Below are 7,357 nucleotides of genomic sequence, written 5' to 3' on the forward strand. Positions count from 1 at the left end.
GAGACACCCGTGAGATAATAACCGTTCAATTGACACGTGTGTATATCATGTAAATGAGGTCATGTCAAGCAAGTTTGTTTGTTTGTTTGTTTGTTTGCTTAACGCCCAGCCGACCACGAAGGGCCATATCAGGGCGGTGCTGCTTTGACATTTAATGTGCGCCACACACAAGACAGAAGTCGCAGCACAGGCTTCATGTCTCACCCAGTTAAGTCACATTATTCTGACACCGGACCAACCATTCCTAGCACTAACCCCATAATGCCAGACGCCAGGCAGAGCAGCCACTAGATTGCCAATTTTAAAGTCTTCGGTAATGTCAAGCAAGTCTGGCAGGGACCTGTTTTTCCACTGCTTATGATGCCAAAGTCACCGAGACAAACGTCATTATAGAAACAAAAAATGCGCTCGCTAATTACCCTCGATGAATCTTCAGAACTAACACGTCACGCCACACTTTCAGAGTAACGTTTCTTTGCTTTGACGTAAAAGATTGCACGAGGCTTTAGAAGAGATCGAGGTTCCAAAACAAGCGTTTTCAATTTAGCTGCCTCGACTGCAAGACATTTTCAGTAAAATACACGTAAGTACAGTATGTAGGATAAACAGAATACTACATGGCTTGCTGTGTCGTACCAGATTTCCACTCGTTGCTTTTTCAAATAGTGAACAGCTCGCTTTCGTACGCAGTTCAATATTTAAAAAAAACCACTCGTGTAAATCTGGTACGACACAGCAAGCCATGTAGTATTATCTATTTATCAAATTCCTTAAAAGATTCAAATCTGTCATTCTCGGTGCATGAAATCGGAAGATCAAAACTGAGCTCTATGAGTCAGGAGAATGGTCTCCATGCAGATGGGACGCGTCAAAATGTAGTATTTATCCGGGCAGCATGTTTGCATGCATTTTCTGCTGAATTTAACCTTGAGATGTCCAAGGACATAAACATTTGCTATGCGAATTAATCAATGCAAATCAATACAAATATTGTTATACAAACTCTTCGGCAGAATTCCATTTCATTTCATCGACTTTTGAATTCAGGATCTTTCAAAAACGTGAAATTGTGTATGTTATCGGGACCAATACACGTTGGAAGAAACTAAAACAAAGACAGAGTAAAGTGAGAAGTTTGCACACATTACACAAAGACAGTGTTTAGATTTTGAATAATCGAACGAACAAACACAGATCTTAATGGATTCTTGGGTGTGGTGACATCACTGACCCAAACTGTGTAGCTCTTGGAGCAATTTGAGACTGTCTTTTGGCCTGAAGAATTGTTTAACTTGTCACAGACATACAGATACACAGACACAGACACAGACACAGACACAGACTAAACAAGCACCCTTAAATTACAAATGAAGGTTTGTTTTGTTTGTTTGTTTGCTTAACGCTCAGCCGACCACGAAGGGCCATATCAGGGCGGTGCTGCTTTGACATATAACGTGCGCCACACACAAGATAGAAGTCGCAGCACAGGCTTCATGTCTCACCCAGTCACATTATTCACACACCGGACCAACCAGTCCTAGCACTAACCCCATAATGCGAGACGCCAGGCGGAGCAGCCACTAGATTGCTTAGGTATGACCCGGCCAGGGTTCGAACCCACGACCTCCCGATCACGGGGCGGACGCCTTACCACTAGGCCAACCTTACCACTAGGCCAACCTTACCACTAGGCCAACCTTACCACTAGGCCAACCATGCCACAAGGCCAACCTTACCACTAGGCCAACCTTACCACTAGGCCAACCTTACCACTAGGCCAACCTTACCACTAGGCCAACCGTGCCGGTACATATGAAGGTCGGAACACGCAAAATACAGTGCAAAAAGCGATCGCCCACACACACAAGATACTATTACCTTTAAAGAGATAACACCTAACGCACACACACACACACACACACACACATTCACGCACGCCTACACACACACACACACACACACACACACACACACACGGCACACACACGCAAACACACACTCACGCACGACTCGACTGCACACACGCACACGCAATAAACACACACACACACACACACACACACACACACACACGCGCGCGCACACACATAGACACACACACATACATACACGCGCGCGTGCACACACACACACACACACACACACACACACACACACACACACACACACACAAGCGTGTTAACGCTTATTATCAATATGCTAGACGTTATATTATACAATGACGCACCTAGTCAATTGTCCGATCTCTGCGTAAAGTTCGATACAAGAGCATTGCGTTCAAGCGCTTTGGCAAATGGAACAGTCCTTTCCACCAAAACAGTATGTCTCGACCTGTATTTCTCCACAGGCACTCGTCACGAGGTGGGCGTGGCCTATGTCTTGGCTGTCACTTGTGATGGACGGGGGGTTCCTTAATAGTAGTAGTCTTGAGAGCGCACAGGCCCCGCCCACTTTGATCCCGACCCGCTCGTGACGAGTGCCTGTGTATTTCTCTCTCTCGCTTTCTTGCACAGTGTCACCTATGCTTACTGTGTGTGTGTGTGTGTGTGTGTGTATGTGTGACGGAGTGATTGAGTTTGTGTTACTGTTTGTCGATTTTTTACGTGAGCCTTGAAGGCTTCGCCTCTTGTTTTTTAAGGTTTTGTTTTTCAGTCCTTTTTAGACCTAGCCCTTATTTATCTTTTTGTTTTACATTTAAGGCTTAAATTGTTATCCGATTTGTTATTTCCTTGGTAAAAATCAAAATATGATGTTGAAAAAAAGACATTTACATAAAATGGCTTAATCAAAATGTTATGACGTATTTATTTATCTTGTGTGTGTGGCGATGTGTGCTTGTTTGTGTGTGAATGAGAGTGTGTGGGTGTATATGTGTGTGTGTGAGACACGGACAGAGCTAGAAAGAGAGTCAGGGTGTGTTTGTATGTGTTCCGAGTTTGACAACACAGTGTTCCACTTTACACACCCATGCGTCCAACCTGGAACAAATGCAGACATTTTTATTATGATCAGTCTGATGAGTTGCGTGACTTTTATTTTATTTTATGTGGTTCGTTTATTTACTGATAGAGTCTAGTATGTGACAATATAAAGAACGCTTTGCAATATCCATTTTTATATTTAGTCAAGTTTTGTTTTTGTCTGGTACGGCTGTTTCTCCTTAACTGTTCCAGGTTTAGCGACTTTCCCCTATGTAAGAAATGTTAAGTCCTTTGTACTGGAAACTTGCATTCTCCCAATAAGGTCATATATTGTACTACGTTGCAAGCCCCTGGAGCAATTTTTTGATTAGTGCTTTTGTGAACAAGAAACAATTAACAAGTGGCTCTATCCCATCCCCCCCCCCCTTTCCCCGCCACGATATAACCTTGAACGGTTGAAAACGACGTTAAACACCAAAGAAAGAAAAGAAAGAAAGAAAAACGGATTGAATAATTCATGAAACACAGACTGTTCAGTTTTTGTATGTGACCAAGTGGAGGGATGGTCTTTTTATGTAGGATTGTGCCTGTAAAAGCCTAGACGGATCTGTACTGATTTACTTGGTGGTTTACCAAAAATTAATTCACAAAGAGTTATTGAAAAATACTACTATCTCTTCCTCTGAAAACTTCGATTCGACTTAGTTTGGGGTTGAAGTAAAACTAAGAGCAAAACGTTGATGGGTTTTTTTTGTTTGTTTTTTTTTTTGGGGGGGGGGGGGGGGGAGGGTATAGTGCGACTCTCAGGTTCAACTTTCGACAAAATGAAATATGATCCGATCTCGTAATGTGCGATTTAGGCTTTAGTGCACAGTAATAACCGTTCGGCTTACCATCGGCTTACCATCTCAGATCTGCTACTGCAGGCTTTAAAACAATTAATTGCTCAAACAAAATCCAACAAGTCGCGTAAGGCGAAATTACTACATTTAGTCAAGCTGTGGAACTCACAGAATGAAACTGAACGTAGTCCGCCGCTAGTGCAAAAGGCAGTGAAAGTGACGAGCCTGTTTGGCGCGGTAGCGATTGCGCTGTGCTTCATAGCACGCTTTACTGTACCTTTCTTCGTTTTAACTTTCTGAGCGTGTATTTAATCCAAACATATCATATCTATATGTTTTTGGAATCAGGAACCGACAAGGAATACGATGAAATAGTATTTGAAACGATTTCGGAAATTTAATTTTGATCATAATTTTTATATTTTTAATTTTCAGAGCTTGTTTTTAATCCAAATATAACATATTTATATGTTTTTGGAATCAGAAAATGATGAAGAATAAGATGAACGTAAATTTGGATCGTTTTATAAAGCAATTATTTTTTTTACAATTTTCAGATTTTTAATGACCAAAGTCATCAATTAATTTTTAAGTCACCAAGCTGAAATGCAATACCGAAGTCCGGCCTTTGTCGAAGATTGCTTGGCCAAAATTTCAATCAATTTAATTGAAAAATGAGGGTGTGACAGTGCCGCCTCAACTTTTACAAAAAGCCGGATATGACGTCATCAGAGGTATTTATCGAAAAAAAGAAAAAAACATCCGGGGATATCATTCCCAGGAACTCTCATGTAAAATTTCATAAAGATCGGTCCAGTAGTTTGGTCTGAACCGCTCTAAACACACACACACACACACAGACACACACACACACACACACACACACACACACACACACACACACACACACACACACACACACACACACACACACACACACACACACACACCACGACCCTCGTCTCGATTCCCCCTCTATGTTAAAACATTTAGTCAAAACTTGACTAAATGTAAAAACAAAGAGACTGCCAACGTTTCAAAATTCAGAATAAAAAAACTAGAATTGGGGTTTTTTTTTAAGAAAAAAACATAACAAGTCGCGTAAGGCGAAAATACAATATTTAGTCAAGTAGCTGCCATTTTTCAGCAAGACCGTATACTCGTAGCATCGTCAGTCCACCGCTCATGGCAAAGGCAGTGAAATTGACAAGAAGAGCGGGGTAGTAGTTGCGCTAAGAAGGATAGCACGCTTTTCTGTACCTCTCTTTGTTTTAACTTTCTGAGCGTGTTTTTAATCCAAACATATCATATCTATATGTTTTTGGAATCAGGAACCGACAAGGAATAAGATGAAAGTGTTTTTAAATTGATTTGGACAATTTAATTTTGATAATAATTTTTATATATTTAATTTTCAGAGCTTGTTTTTAATCCGAATATAACATATTTATATGTTTTTGGAATCAGCAAATGATGGAAAATAAGATAAACGTAAATTTGGATCGTTTTATAAATTTTTATTTTTTTTTACAATTTTCAGATTTTTAATGACCAAAGTCATTAATTAATTTTTAAGCCACCAAGCTGAAATGCAATACCGAAGTCCGGGCTTCGTCGAAGATTACTTGACCAAAATTTCAACCAATTTGGTTGAAAAATGAGGGCGTGACAGTGCCGCCTCAACTTTCACGAAAAGCCGGATATGACGTCATCAAAGACATTTATCAAAAAAATGAAAAAAACGTTCGGGGATATCAATCCCAGGAACTCTCATGTTAAATTTCATAAAGATCGGTCCAGTAGTTTGGTCTGAATCGCTCTACACACACACACAGACAGACAGACAGACAGACACACACACACACACACACACACACACAGACAGACACACACACATACACCACGACCCTCGTCTCGATTCCCCCCTCTACGTTAAAATATTTAGTCAAAACTTGACTAAATATAAAAATGATTCATTCGCTCGGCTTCCTGGCGAGTGGGCGAAAACTGATTCCATCAAGATAAGTTTTTTGTGAATATTTGTTTTTCTGTTCAAGACATAAAGTTGAATAAACGTTTTATCCCATGCACATGCATGGGCAGTTTTGAGATCATGAGCGATTATACGTTAATTGGATCTGTGATCCAAACATGCCTTTTGGTCAATCTCGATGGCAGTTTATTCCACTCGCCCTACGGGCTTGTGGAATAAACTTCCATCTCGATTGACCAAAAGGCATGTTTGGATCACAGATCCAATTAACACGCACACACGCACGCACAGACAGACAAAGTTACGATCGCATAGGCTACACTTACGTGAGCCAAAAAGAAGGAAAAAATAGGCAAAGAACCGATTTCGCAGACAATGTCCCTTGTTTTCTACTGTCAGCGCAGTCATCGTGTGATTACTGTGTGCACTTCTGGCACTATAACATATCCTCAGGGGAGTTGGTGCCACACATGAAGCAGTACCACGAAATTTCGCAGCTTCATTTGTACCCCTCTTCTGTTTACAAATAGATCTATATAAAAGGGCTACCTGCCCAATTGACGAAATGTAAAAATCATTACGCATAAAGTCTCAAAGCAAATAACTAAGAACAGATTTAAGAACTGATTTTGCAGACACACACAAATTGCTAAGTACAGATTTCGAAGTCCTTTTGTCCGCTGCTGTCAGCGCAGTCCTCGTGTACACCTCTGGCAATGTATCATGTTCTCAGGGGAGTTGGTGCCACACATGAAGCAGTACCAAGTGCTTTCCCCCGGGATAGAACGCATCGTCGAGAATGTTCTCCTTTTTTCCCTCTGATCAGAAGATATTCCCCTCTTGTTTCTCTGAGCAGAAGATTTTCTAGCTTCATTCTTTCCTCTTTTCTGTTGACCTGCACGCCTTTTTGCAAGTGAAATCTCCAGCTTTTGCTTGTAAGGAGAAGATTGATTTCTTCGTGATGATCTCTTTGACGAGCTTGTGGTTGTGCGTTGCAGGACATCAGCAGCAGGTAAGCTTACATTTGCTGCTGACACCAAGCAATCATAATGACCAGAATCTCCATGTACAGTGTACAAAACAACGATGGGGGTGACGTTGGCAAATTTATTTCAGCTTCAAGAATGCTATTGATTAGTTCTTGTTCTATCTCTGGTGTTAACGTAGAAGGTCTTCCTGTGAACTTTACTTCTTCTTTTGCAAATTTGTTTGTTTCCTTCTAAATTACTTTTAAGAGTTGTGACAGTAACACCATAATTATGCTCTTGATGCGCAACGCAAACCCATATCTCCGTTTTTCACTGCCGACAAAGCGCAGCCCATTTCTTCTGGTAACCACCGCCGTTCGGGTCTCATAATACTGTCAAACAAATTAATCAATCATTCAATAAAACTTATAGAAAGGAAAAACACAACAAAACCGAAAAGAGAATTGAATACGTGAATAAATCAGCAGTGTTCTGCTTATTGTTTGATGAGGGTAAGATGGAACAGAATGCGGCAAAGCTGGAACACTGTTCCATGTTTGCCTCTCTTATGTGTTCCATCATTGCCGCATGGCACCTGCATGGATTTCGCGTTTTTCTGTTGGATACACGTGA

The sequence above is a fragment of the Littorina saxatilis genome, linkage group LG4 (assembly GCF_037325665.1).
Source record: "Littorina saxatilis isolate snail1 linkage group LG4, US_GU_Lsax_2.0, whole genome shotgun sequence".
Lineage (NCBI taxonomy): Eukaryota > Metazoa > Mollusca > Gastropoda > Littorinimorpha > Littorinidae > Littorina > Littorina saxatilis.